We start from the raw sequence: 14,304 nt of genomic DNA, 5'->3' as shown, positions 1-14,304 counted from the left end.
TTTTGTCCTTAACATCAAAAAAGTGGATCCTGGTAAGGACATCTCATGGAAGTTTGGATTGCAGTGTGTTCGGGCGTGAGGCCCGGTGAATACGATCCAGGTGTACGTCCGTGATGGAGGCGTCATTCAGCAGAAGTTTGAAGAGTTCTTGCACGAACCCAGGTAGGGCTTCTTGATCCACCTCCTCCAGGATGCCTCTAAGGCGAATGTTGTTACGCCGTGAGCGATCTTCTAAGTCCATAATTTTTTAACGTAGCGCCGCAAGTTCTGAGAGCGTCGAGGTCTGGCTATCTGCCAGTGCGTTATGAGCATCGGCGAATTCTTCCATGCGGCGTTCAAGGTGATCCGCCTCCCAAGACCACCACCTTTACCACCAGTACCGCCACATAATTTCCTCCTAGCACCACCCTTAGCAAGGCACCAAGTCTTTACAATATTTTTGTAAAGATAGTTAGACAGAGGGCTACATGTAGTGGAACTCCATCTAGGCCCCAAAGTGGCGAGGTACAAGAGGAGAGTGAGACTGAGAGGCCAAGTGCAGAGTTAGGCTTTGTTCTTCCTGCTAATACTACTACTAGTAGTAGTCATGATATCAGTCTTAGCTCCAGCCTAGCAGGAATTCCATTTGATCTGGCTAATGAAGAATATGACTATGAGCCAGAGGAAGTGGAGGAGAGAATCGAGGAAATAAGTGGTCAGGAATCAGATTCCTCAAGGAGCAGTCTACGAATTACACAATTTCCCCCTGAGCATCCACCTTCTCCACCACCACCATCAGCAAAATCTGTTAGAAGTAAAAATATTACCAGTCCTGCTACCATTACTCCTGTTTGCACTGGCACGGTTACCACCACCAGTACTGTAACTGTGCCAATAAGAAGAACATCCACCGTTAGTGAAAATAAACAATAAATAACTGCTCACTCTGTGTGGTGGCTAATACACATGTGTGAGTGAATAATAAAAAAATCATACACAACAAATGTTTGAAGTGCTGGAAGAAACTCAAATGGATCAAACCCCCCCCCAACAAAGACAGACCCTCATATGATATAGAGCATAGAATAGCCTTTTAAGAAGGATATGGACTCCCTCAAGGCAGTATACGTAGAAGACAGAAAGCTGAAAGGTAAGTAGAAAAATATTTCACTGCGACCATATAATTAATCCATATAGTAGCGTCCTGCTAAGGGCAGATATCAATCAGCAGTGGCTCCAAGTACTTCCTCCTTCGGACACCGATGACCCGTCCGATGACGTCAGCACGTACCACACAGACACGTTTCTCTGTAACAGCTTCCTTAAGTGCATATAAGGTCTTCTACTGCAGGTCCTCCTTGGAATGACATAAGTGCCGTTTCCAATTAGCATATAAATGAGTTAAAGCGAAAGTCCCTCTCTTTATCGGGTTGTTCTCAGTTCATGTACAGACGAATATCCATATTAAAAATCTGATATGTATTTCACATCCAAAAAATGTCTGGAAAAGAAGAATATCTGGAAGTTAGAAAAAAATGATGTAGTTCAAAATCATTGTTTAAACCATCAGGCAGAAGAGTTTTTAAATTAAATTAAGGCACCTTTTAGTAAACGCCTCACCAACTTATTTTAAATTTTTGGTGGTCCCCAAAAAATTTTTCTCAACATGGTCCTAGAATATCATCCAAGTTTGGGTAGGTCTTTAAGATCTGCCAATGTCGATTTTTTTTTTCATTTTCTTTCTTTTTTTTTTGGTAAATCAATATTGAATATATTACTTTTTCAAGTTATTTGTAACACGAGAGGGGAGAGGGTACAGAAGGCAAAAGGGGGGGGAGAGGGGGAGGAATACAATCCATGTTCATCACAGTACAGGCGGCATAGAGTGCTTATCAGTATGCAGCATATGTGGCAAACCTGGAAGGGGTGGAAGAAAAAGGGGGGGCAGGGATGGATATCAAGGAACACAGGGGGAGAGGGGGTGCATGGACGAGAGAAAGAAAGAGGAAGGAGAAAAAGAAGAAGAAAAAAAAAGGGGGGGTGGGGAGGGAAAGGGGGGCAATGGGGGGAGAATCACCCGGATGCAGTATCCCAGGCCAGTTACAAGGTGGGCGTGGGCGACAGGTGGGGCCGTATATCAGGACTAGAAAGGTATTGCACCCAATGAAACCAGAGACGGTGATGCTTGTCAGACCTGTCATCAGCTGAGCACATCAGCTCCTCAAGGGCTCGTCTCTGCTCTACCCTCCGGATCCACTCCCAAATTGAAGGTGGGGCTGGATCACCCCAACTTCCGCTGCAGCCAGCGCGCATACACCCTCCGGCAGCGGTGCGGGGAACTTTCCTCTCTGACAGCCGGGGAAGGTCTGCGCGATGGACGCAGACAACCCCCGCTGCTAACGGCACTCCTTACTTACACGAATCGCATAGACGTCTACCCGCTGCCCCGACTATACGCCAGGGAGTCAGAAGCACCGGTAAGGTTGGGGGGGAGGTTACCAGACAGGAGGATCCAGGTCCCCTGCAGCACTGCGGGGATCTCGATCTTAGTCTCATAGTCAGACCTATTTGAGGTCTGATTATAAGACGACCCCAATTATAAGACCAGGGGTCTTATATATACACCATTACATAAGTTATGGTGGGTAAAGGTGATGGAAAACCCTTCCACTAAAATGTAGGGGGGTAGTAGAAACATTATTAAACACCCATCTACAGATACCAGACAAGCCAGAAGGCTTGTTTTTCCCTCAGAAATCTCATGGTGCTGCCACAACCACAAGGGATTCTGGGTAGGCACCCTATACTACTCTCTCTCTCTCTCTCTCTCTCTCTCTATATATATATATATATATATATATATATATATAGCCAGCTTTTGAGGTAAGAGCAAGAGTGTCTTCCCATACACTGTCTATGATAAGATGTGAGTACGCGGTGAAACTCCACTTTAGATAGGCTGGAGAAGATTTTGGAGCAGCAGAGGGCAATCAGAGCACAACTTTGGTATTACATCTCCATTAAATAGAGAGGATTGGACAGTGATCGCCCAGCTACTGGCAGGCCTTAAACCATTCAGGGATGCCACTGACAATGTAAGCACTGCCAGTCCCGGCTAGGTAATCCAAGTGTTCTCCCATCTAGGCAGCAAGATGGGTGTGTTCATTGAAAACCGTGAGGCTGTTCAAGGTCGCACTCTACATCCTGACATAGCAGCCATAGTGAGGAAGATGAAGGATCTGCTAAAAGTTCACCTTCACAAAGGAATGGAAGAAAGTCCCGATGCTAGCATGCCTTTGTGATCAAAGGATTAAGGGAAAGCTAGCAATCAAATTGAATGTTCTTTAGTAAATACAGGGAGCAATTCATCCAAAGGGTACGTGACTGGCAGTGGAAAACAGGAATGCTGTCCGAGGAGGAAAAGTTGCAGGAAGAGAAAGAGATGATGATGTCTGCTACTGAGGAAAAATGGAGTATCTTCAAAAGAATATTAGAAAGGTACACTTCTCAGTATGTACCATTGGGTAATAAATATAAAAGAAACGGATTGAAACCAATGTGGCTTAGTGGGGAAGTAAACCAAGAAATTAAAAATAGGAAAAGGGTTTTTAAAGTATTTAAATCAAACAAATCAGAGGCATCCTATGTAAGATATAAGGAAGCCAATAATGCAAGCAAAAAAGGTGATTAGATGGGCTAAACTAGAAAATGAGAGAGGGATAGCCAATGAGAGCAAAACCAACCCCCAAAAATTCTATACATAAGTACATAAATTCTATAAAAAATTAAAAAAACAGCGTAGATGGGAATGTTACTTAACGGGGACCAAGATAAAGCAGAAACTTTAAATAACTTTTTCCTCAGTATATATTAAGGAGGAACCTATGGCAATGGAAATGCAAATGACTACTGCAAAACATTGCAGACACATTGTGATTGGATGACTCAGGACAAGGTGCTGCAGCAGCTAAAGAAAGTTAATGTCAACAAAGTTCCGGAAGCTACTCACGGGTGAACAGGGCCGGCCCAACAATGGAGCCGAGTGGGGCAACTGCTCCAGGTTTAGATAGACTGGGGGGCTGGGCACACAAATGGCAGATGAAATTTAATGTAGATAAATGCAAAGTTATGCACTTCCGGGTAAGGAATGCAACAGTAACTTACACCCTAAACCAGGGGTGGGCAATTAATTTTCCCATGGGGCCACATGAGAAATTGGAATGGTTTTAGAGGGCCAGACCTCTACAAACTACAAACTCCGAAGCCTTGTCCATTTTGTTAACTTATGTGCTGTTTAATAAAGTTATTCAAGCCTACGTCATTGGTAGAGGTGCTTGAATAAGTAAGGCCTGAATAACTATTAGCACAGCACAGAAGTGAACAAAATGAACAAGGCTTCGGAGTGCATACCGTATTTTTCGCTCTATAAGACGCACCTGCTGATAAGACGCACCTAGATTTTAGAGGAGAAAAAAAAGGAAAAAATATTTTGAGCTAAAAAATGGGCTAAAATATTTATTACAATAACTGAATAAGCTATGAACACAGTAAGACACACGCAGTAAGACACACACAGACACAGTAAGACACACACAGACACAGTGAGACACACACAGACACAGTAAGACACACACAGACACAGTAAGACACACACAGACACAGTGAGACACACACAGACACAGTAAGATACACACAGACACAGTGAGACACACACAGACACAGTGAGACACACACAGACACAGTAAGACACACACAGACACAGTGAGACACACACAGACACAGTAAGACACACACAGACACAGTGAGACACACACAGACACAGTAAGACACACACAGACACAGTAAGACACACACAGACACAGTGAGACACACACAGACACAGTAAGATACACACACACACACACACACACAAACACAGTAAGACACACACACACAGTAAGACCTCCCTCCCTAACCCCCCTTCTCAGTATCTCCCCTCTAACTCCCTAACCCCCCCTTCTCAGTATCTCCCCTCTAACTCCCTAACCCCCCCTTCTCAGGATCTCCCCCCCCGCCCCGGTCACTTACCTTAAACTCCTGTGTTGGAAGCGTGAGGCGTTTGTCTCGGGTGCCGGCGCTTCACTGCTGATCGCCGGCGTCTGACGTCATATGCCGGCGCCCAGCGTAAAGCGCCGGCACCCGAGACAAACGCTTCCAACACAGGAGTTTAAGGTAAGTGACCGGGGCGGGGGGGGGACACCGGACTCATTGGTGAGTCACCAGGACACTCTTTGCGGGCCGGTCCGAGCTATTCAGCGGGCCGGATGTGGCCCGCGGGCCGTGCTTTGCCCAGGTCTGCCCTAAACGGTAGTGAATTAGGGATAACAACAAATGAGAAGGATTTGGGAATTGTGATAGAACACAAACTAGGAAACAATGTGCAATTTCAGTCATCAGTTGCTAAGGCCAGTAAGGAATTGTCATGTATAAAAAGGGGCATCAATTCATGGGATAAAAATATAATTTTGCCCCTTTATAAATAAATGGTAAAACCACACCTTGAATATGCTGTGCAATTTTGGGCATATTCTAGAACTGGAAAAGGTGCAGAGGCGGGCCACAAAATTAATAAAAGGAATGGAACACTTTAGTTATGGATAAAGGTTAATTAATTTAAATCTGTTTAGTTTAGACAAACGGTGATATAGCATTATGATAGCATTATGATACATTATACATTATTATTATGATAGCATTATATAAATATATTCGGGGCCAATACAAACCATTGTGTGGAAATCTATTCATAAACAGGATTATGCATAGGACACGTGGTCACGCATTTAGACTGGAAGAAAGGAGATTTAGTCTTAGGCAAAGGAAAGGGTTTTTTTTTACAGTTAGGACAATAAGGATGTGGAATTCTCTGCCTGCAGAGGTAGTTTTATCAGAGTCTGTACAAACATTTAAACAACAATTGGATGAATACTTGCAAAAACAAAATATTCAGGGATATCATTTTTAAATTCCCCCTAGTTTGTGCAAAATTGGAAAGAGCCACAACTGGGTTTTTTTGCCTTTTTTTGGATCGACAGCAAGAAATAAACAGATATGGGAAAGGCTGAACTTGATGGACGCATGTCTTTTTTCAGCCTAACTATTTAACTATGTACTTCTAGCATCAGCTACTTGTGAGTATAGTCGGACCCATTGACCGAGTTAGCAGCAGAAAGGAGAGTAGTGCTGTTGAAATGGTCAAACTTTACCTCTTTGAAGTTCCTTCTGCGCCTAATGTTGACCCTCTTAGCTACTGGGATAAAAATGAAGAGTGTGTGGCCTGCACGCTGATGGGTTGCGCAGCAGCTGCTATCATGCCCACCAACCACTGTTCACTGAAAATATACTTACCCCGCAGCACTCACACATGGCACCTTATCTGATGGATCAGATTGCCTTTCTTAAATTCAATCTGCCCAAGTTGGTGTACCCATCTCTTAGCTTGGAAAGTTAATTTTCCCAAATGGTCAAGGTAGTGTCTTCCCCCTGGCTGCATCTTTGCTGTGTGGCAACGCCTGATACCTCCACCGTAGTAGCCAGCTTACGCTAGGGCCTACTGTCTAAGCTCTGGAAGTCTGCTCTGAAATTAGAAGGACTGACAGTGTTTGGATGCTTTGCCCTGGAGTGAAACAAGTGAGCGGGTCGTCAATTGCCCACTCATTCACCTCTTCCGTTTCCAGTTATGCTGGTGGTGGTGCCAGTGTCTTTTGCTTGCCAGTTCCCTTCCTGGCTAAATGTCATGCCTAAAATGTCCCTAATGGTCAAGGTAGTTTCTCCCCCCTGGCTGCATCTTTGCTGTGTGGCAACGCCTGTTACCTGTGCTGGAGTAGCCAGCTTATGCTAGGGCCTATTGATTCAGCTCTGGAAGTCCGCTCCCAAACATCAAGGACTGACAGTGTTTGGATGCTTCTTCCTGTGGTGAAACATGTGAGCAAGTCGTCAATTGCCCACTCATTCACCTTTTCCATTTCCAATGCTGCTTCTGCTGGTGGTGGTGCCAGTGTCTTTTGCCTGCCAGTTCCCTGGCTAAAATGTCATAGAAAGGTCTGAGTTAAGGTCTCAAAAGATGGCACAGATGGTCCAGCGGCAGCAGGAGCACAAGGGAGGGGATGCAGGTGGCATCACTTCTCCGATATCTTTGGTGCTCGAACAGTACCAGGAGTTTCGAGATGTATTCAATAAGAGCCGGGCTGGATTGCACAATTGAGCTGCAAGCAGGTATCATACCTCCTCGAGGTTGCGTTGACGGCCGGATTCTTCTTTGTGAAGATAAAGAGCGAAGATCCGAGACCCTGTATTGATTACGGGGGACTCAACCGTATCACGGATAAAAATGCCTGCCCAATATCTGCTTATTACGGAGCTATTTGATCACTTGAAAGGGTCCAAGGTGTTTACTAAACTCAATTAACGTAATTAAGATGACATTCTGATCCATTCCGCTTCCATAGAAAGCCATCAACGCAAATGTTGTCAGAGTGCTGCAAAGGTTACGAGAGAATAATCTATTTTGCAAACAGGTCACCTTCTTGGTGTACATGATTTCAGAGGTCAATTTCACCTAAAAAAATTTGGTGGTTCTTGATTGGCCTGCGACCCGTGTGTCTCCGTTCCCTTCCACGGTTCCTCGGGTTCGCTAATGGTAAAGAAATTATTTAATTCTAGTATTTCGCATGTATACTATAAGACTTTTTGTTTTTTGCTGAAAACAAGATATATGTTTTTTTGCTTGCATTTGCACACCTAAACAACTGTTCTACAGCCCCTGTTTTTATCTTGATGGTGCCACGCTCAGTTTACATTAAAGTGCAAGCACTCTGTATGTCACTTCAGTGTACTCTTTTTGAATAAATAATTCTCTCTCAGTTTGGACCACCTCTTTCATGTTGATTTTTCCACAACACTAGCTACTACTACTACTACTACTGCTACTACTACTGCTACTACTAAAGAACCGTTTGCTGCTGCTCCCATTTTGGCATACCCAAAACCTGAGTTTCCATTCATACTTGAGGTCGATGCATCTGAGACAGGAGTAGGCAGCCTTCTGTCTCAACGTCCTACTCCTGAGAGCCAGTTGCACCAATGTAGGTATTTCTCCAAAAATTTCTGCATAATGCAACTACGAAATTGGTGACCATGAATTGCTGGTCATAATACCCACTCTCAAATAATGGAGGCATTTGCTTGAAGGAACTTCACGGATTATAAAAACCTCACATACCTCACATTTTAAGCTAACCTCTTAACTCCGCTTTAATTATGTGGTCTGGTACCTGCCAGTGACCAAAAATTTCCGGGCTGATGCCTTGTTTAGACAGTTCTCGAATGCTAAAGAGGAGAGCCCTCTTGGGCCGATTATTCACCCGGACCGAGTTCTGGCCAACATATGTACCAGCATAACATCTCCCCTCGGGGGGAGAGAATATGAGCTGCTCAAGTAGATGCATCTGTTGAAGCTCCCTCAGGGCACTATTTCATACCTGTGAACCTCTGTACTCTTTATGTATCATAGTACTAAGTCAGCAGGGCATCCTGGGAAGAACCAACTTCTCTGGTCAGTTTCTTGCCTATTCTGGTGGTTTGTTGCCTAATCCTTTGTTGCTGCCTGTCCAGTCTGCGCACTGACTAAATAACATCGTCACCCTCCAGTGGGTCTTCTCCAACCTATACCCAATGGCGAGAGGGCATGGTCACACCTTGCCATGGATTTCATAGTTGACCTTCCACATATCAACGGTCACACTGTTATCCTCATGGTTGTCAACAGGTTTTCTAAGATGGTCCATTGATTTAATGGCAAGGAGTCTTTACCTCAGATGAGGAGTCCAAATCCAGGAAACACCGCACACCCATACAAATGTAAACACTCTCTCAGTTGGGTGATGGTGAATCTGTGCACAAAGGCAACAAATAGTCCAAAGGCAAAGTATAGATGAGAAATCCAGAGAAGGGCACAGACTGAAGCAAAGTGTCTAAGGCAGGCAGCATAGAGTCATAGTCTGGGTCACAAGCAAAAGGTCAAGGTACCACGGTACCGGGTCCAGCGCTGCATCGTCTGTTCCTCCGTGCAGAGCTCCGTGCCTCCTACCCCGCCGCAGCGAGTCGCCAGAATACTCTTTGCCTGCGGGTACCGGATCCAGCGCTGCTTTGTGCGTCTCCATAGCTGGATCTAAGGGCGCGCACGCCCTCTCACGCAACTTTATTGTCCCCGTACAGAGGACGGCGGGCACACGCTCGGGTGACGTCACGCCCAGAGGGGCGGGGCATACCCGAACGGCAAGTTTAAAACTGAGCACTGCTCAGTGCTCAGTTATTGTGCCTACTCGTATCGTGTATTGCTCCTGTCTTATTCGTGTACCAGACCTGGCTATCCTCTGCCTCTACCGTTCTCCTGTTCTGGGACTGATCCACTAAATACCTCCCCCGGTTTTACTCCTGCATACTGGACTCCGCTCCATCCCTGTCGCTTCTGACAGACCCCTGACATTCCCAAAGTCATAATTTCCAACCAGGGTAGCCAGTTTGTCTCGAAATTCTGGAAGGCCTTCTGTGTGTAATTTGATATCCAACTCTCCTTCTCCTCAGCCTACCACTAACATTTGAATGGGGCTGTTGAAAGGGCCAATCAGGCCTTGGAGCATTTCCTTCAGTGCTACATCTTGGACCATCAAAACAACAGATCTTCTACCCTGGGCTGAATTTGCTCACAACAGTGCTGTCTTGATCTCCACCCAGCTCTCCCCCTTTCATGGTTAATTACAGGTATCAGACCTCCCTTATTCACGATACTTTTACTTCCCAGGAGATTCCGGCGCTAAAGGGATTATCTCCAGCAGATCCGTTCCACATGGGTGCCGTTTCACAACATTCTCAGGAGTTCCAGGCCAATCGTAATTGTCTACTTGCTCCTTCCTACCAGGTCAAGGAGAGGGTATGGTTGTTCTCCAGAAATTTTCACCTCTGGGTGCTCTCCCAGAAACTGTCTCCCAGCTATGTGGGGCCTTTCTGTATCCTCTGATGGGTAACCCTGTGGCCTATGCCCTGGACCTTCCTTCCAATATGCACATCCAATATTTGGCCAATGGAAGGGGTAAGGTCTGGAGGAGAGATCTTGGTCACCAGCCCCGGATGTCAATGCCTGACTCTCCGCTTTGGTTCCTGTCCCGACTTGTCTTTTTGGTATCCGCTCCTGGATTACGATTTGGCTTTGTTTGCTTGCTTTTTACAATGAAAGGTGTTTTGAACTATATGTTTTGTTGCACTATATGTGTTGTTATCAACAATCTGGAACATGTAAAAGAGCAATTTTTATTCTGAGAAACTGCCAAGGCAGTAACACACGGGACACATAATCTCATATACATCTAGAACTACCAAAAATTGGCTAAATGTGAGACGGGTACATGTATCTTGTACTGAACGACCTAGAAGACCTCTGTAAAGCCTTTCAAAATCATTTCCAGGCTATACACAGTTATGTGAAAAAGAAAGTACAGATGATTGTGTCAGGCTGAAAGGCTGGTATAATGGTGGAGTCCGGTATGCAGATACGTAGCACCAGGAATACGCAGTAGGGTAGGTGAGGATAAGCCGAAGTCAGGTACGAAGCCGTGGTCAGGGAAATAGCAAGCCGCAAGGTCAAAATCCAAAGCCAGAGTCAGGAAACCGAAATATCAGGAACGCCGTTTAGTAGCCAAGGGTCGGAATATAGAGGGCAGCAGAGTCGAGGGTAAGCCAGGTTCGGTACACAGTAAATCAGCAGGAAGCATAAACGCACAGAGCTCAAACTGGAAGGAACAATCAGTGAGCACTAGTCTCAGTGCTCAGTTTTTAAACTTGCCGCCTGGGGAACGCCTCGCCCCCAGCCGTGATGTAATTGGTGCTTGTACCCCGGCATCTCCATTCCGGGACGCATAAAGCTTGTTGAGGGTGCGCGCGCGCGCGCCTAGCGGCGGACATGTTGGCAGCAGAGGAGGAAGAAGCTGGAGACGCGCCGCGGGATGCAGTACCCGCGGGCATCGGGTACTCAGGTGAGTCGCTTCGGCGGACCCGGAGTTGCGGCCCCTGACAGATCCCCCTTCCGACAAGAGGTCTCCGGACTCTCTCAGAACCTGGACGATTAGGGTGTCGAGTATGAAAAGACGAAATGAGCTCTGGAGCGTGTATGATGTCGGCAGGCTCCCAAGAATCCTCATCCGGGGCATACCCCTTCCAGCGGATGAGATATTGTAATCTTCGACGATAGTACCTGGAGTCCAATATCTCCTCGACCTCGTATTCAGGAATATTGTCAACTAGAACCGGAGGAGGTGGAGTAGGAAGACGACCTGGGAACGGGTTATTACTCCATCGTTTGAGCAACGATACATGGAACACTGGATGGATGGACATGGAATCAGGTAGCTTCAATTCTACTGCTGTTGCGGAGATGAGACGGTTAATCGTAAAAGGTCCTATGTACCTGGGACCCAACTTCCTAGTAGGACATGATAGTTTGAGGTGTTTAGTAGAGAGCCAGACCTTATCACCAATTTGATAGAGTGGTGTATTGCTGCGATGACGATCTGAAAAACTCTTGTACCGATATTGAGCTGTCACTAAGGTTTCGTGAAGAAGGGAAAAAGTTTTAGTCAGTCTATTAGTGTGTTCGGAGACCGAGGGAACAACACTGGGTATCGGAGCTCCAGGCAGCATAGTAGGGTGATATCCGTAATTGGCTAGGAACGGTGACATATTGATGGAGCGGTGAATATGATTATTATACGCGAACTCCAATAGTGGTAAAAAAAAGAGACCAATCATCTTGTAAGTAGGCTGTGTAACACCAAAGATATTGTTCAAGCGTTTGATTGGTACGCTCTGTCTGACCGTTACTCTGAGGATGGAAGGCAGAGGAGAGAAAACGCTGAATATGAAGCTGTTGGCAGAACGCCGTCCAAAAACGTGAGGTAAACTGCGAGCCCCGATCAGATGTGATGTCATCAGGTAGGCCATGTAACCGGAAAATATTTTGAACAAAAAGTGTCGCTGTCTCGGAGGCGGATTCCATAGGGAATAAAATGTGCCATCTTTGTAAAGCGATCCACAACCACTAGAAGCGTCGTGAAGTGATTGGATGGTGGAAGGTCGGTGATGAAATCCATCGAAATGCTTGTCCATGGTTTAGATGGGGCAGGAAGAGTTGTAGGAGGCCTGCGGGTCGCTGAGGTATCTCCTTGGCTCAAGCACACGTAGAGCAGGATGAGACAAAGGCCTTCACGTCCTCCTTGAGGGTAGGCCACCAGAAAGACCGCTGGATCAAGTCTGAGGTTTGTAGAATACCTCCATGACCGGCGATAGGGGTATCATGAAAGGCCTGAAGAACTTGTAAACGAACCTCTGGGGGAACAAAAACGAGGTCATTATGGTAGTAGAGGCCGTGCTGGTAATGTAGTTCCGGAATCTCAGGTAAGTGGTTGCGTGAAGAGTGCTGTCGGATCAAGTCCCAGATGGTGCGGGTCATCGCGAGAAACTGTGTAGGGGATAAAATAGTGTTATCTGTATCAGGAGTCTTTGCGGTGGGGACGTCATGCATACGGGAGAGTGAGTCAGCTTTGGTGTTGCGGGACCCCGGACGGTAGGTAATATGAAGTTGAAACCGTGTGAAGAATAAGGCCCACCTCGCCAACCGTGGTTGAAGGCGTTTGGCCGAGCGCAAATATTCTAGATTCTTGTGGTCGGAGAACACGGTGATGGGGTATTGTCATAAATCAAGTACTTACCCCCGCCATCGTTCCCACGCTGACGTCTCTGCTCCTTCCCGGCTTACTGACACAGCAGCAAGCAGGGCCTCTCCAGCTACACTCCCACGCAGCTGCAGCCGAAGGTTAACAGGAGGGAGGGGGCGCTCGCTCCGTTGCCAGGGAGACGCGTCTCTCTCTAGCTGCCGGCAGAATCTAGTGAAACGCAGGACACGCTCCACCGTTGCCATAGCAACACGGTTCAAATACTGACGTCATTTTGGCGCCAAATTTGAACGTATTTAGACGCTTTAGTCCCAGTATCCTTTGCTGAAGTATCAGTTGAAGTTGGATTCCTATACTGAAGCGTTCTCTGTGTTTTGACCCTTTGTGTACCAGACCCTATTCTCGCTTACCAACTATTATCTATTTGCTGCCTGCCTTTGACCCCTTGCTTGTTTTTTGACTCTGCCTCCGCTCGTGCCCTATTGTACCTCGCCTGGATTTTTGTCCTGTGTGAATTGGAGTTTTTTGCTATTAGGAACCTTTCGCTTACCAGCTCACTTACGGATCGTGACAGGTATAGAGCACCCTCCAGCAAATGACGCCATTCCTCCAGAGCCAGCTTTATCGCTAACAATTCTCGTTCTCCGACACCATAATTTCTCTCCGCTGGAGAAAGAGTACGGGAAAAATAAGCTACTGGATGTAGTTGCCCGTCGGATTCTTGCCTTTGCGAGAGTACTGCTCCTACAGCGGTATCTGAAGCATCGACCTCTAAGGAATAGGGATTTTGAGGGTCAGGCATCCGGAGGATGGGAGCAGTGATGAATCTGTTTTTAAGGTAGTCAAACGCCTTTTGTGCTGCCTCGGACCAGACAAACTTGGAATTCTTGGAGGTAAGAGCGGTTATGGGTTGAGCAAATTTGGAAAAGTCTCTGATAAATTTACGGTAGTAATTCGCGATTCCGATGAACCTCTGAACTCCTTTCCGGTCTGTAGGGGGAGGCCAGTGTAGAATAGCATCGACTTTCTTTTTATCCATCTGGATGCTAGTAGGGGTTAGAACATAACCCAGGAAATCAATGATTTGCACTTCAAACATACATTTTTCTGGTTTGGCAAAAAGTCCATTCTTTCTGAGTCTAGAGAGCACTTGACAGACATGTTCCCGATGTGTCTCTATGTTTGGAGAAAACACCAGAATGTCGTCCAAATACACTATGACATATTGATCCAGAATGTCACGAATGACGTCGTTAACGAAGTGTTGAAAGGTGGCGGGTGCATTGCATAACCCGAAAGGCATGACAAGATATTTGAAATGGCCATAACGGCATCTGAAGGCTGTCTTCCATTCATCATCCTTGCGTACTCTCACCAGGTTATAAGCTCCCCGTAAATCAATCTTGGTGAATATCTTGGCTCCACGAACATGTTCCAGTAGTTCAGGAATGAGAGGAAGTGGGTATCTGTTTTTTACCCTAATATTGTTTAGTTCTCGGTAATCGATGCATGGTCGGAGTCCGCCGTCTTTCTTGTGAACAAAGAAGATTCAGGCCCCTGC

The sequence above is a fragment of the Sceloporus occidentalis genome, unplaced genomic scaffold, assembly GCF_023333645.1.
Source record: "Sceloporus occidentalis isolate IW3139 unplaced genomic scaffold, rSceOcc1.0.p SCAF_146, whole genome shotgun sequence".
NCBI classification, from domain to species: Eukaryota; Metazoa; Chordata; class Lepidosauria; order Squamata; family Phrynosomatidae; genus Sceloporus; species Sceloporus occidentalis.
The sequence above is the reverse complement of the archived record's forward strand: the minus strand, read 5'-3'. Positions refer to the sequence as shown.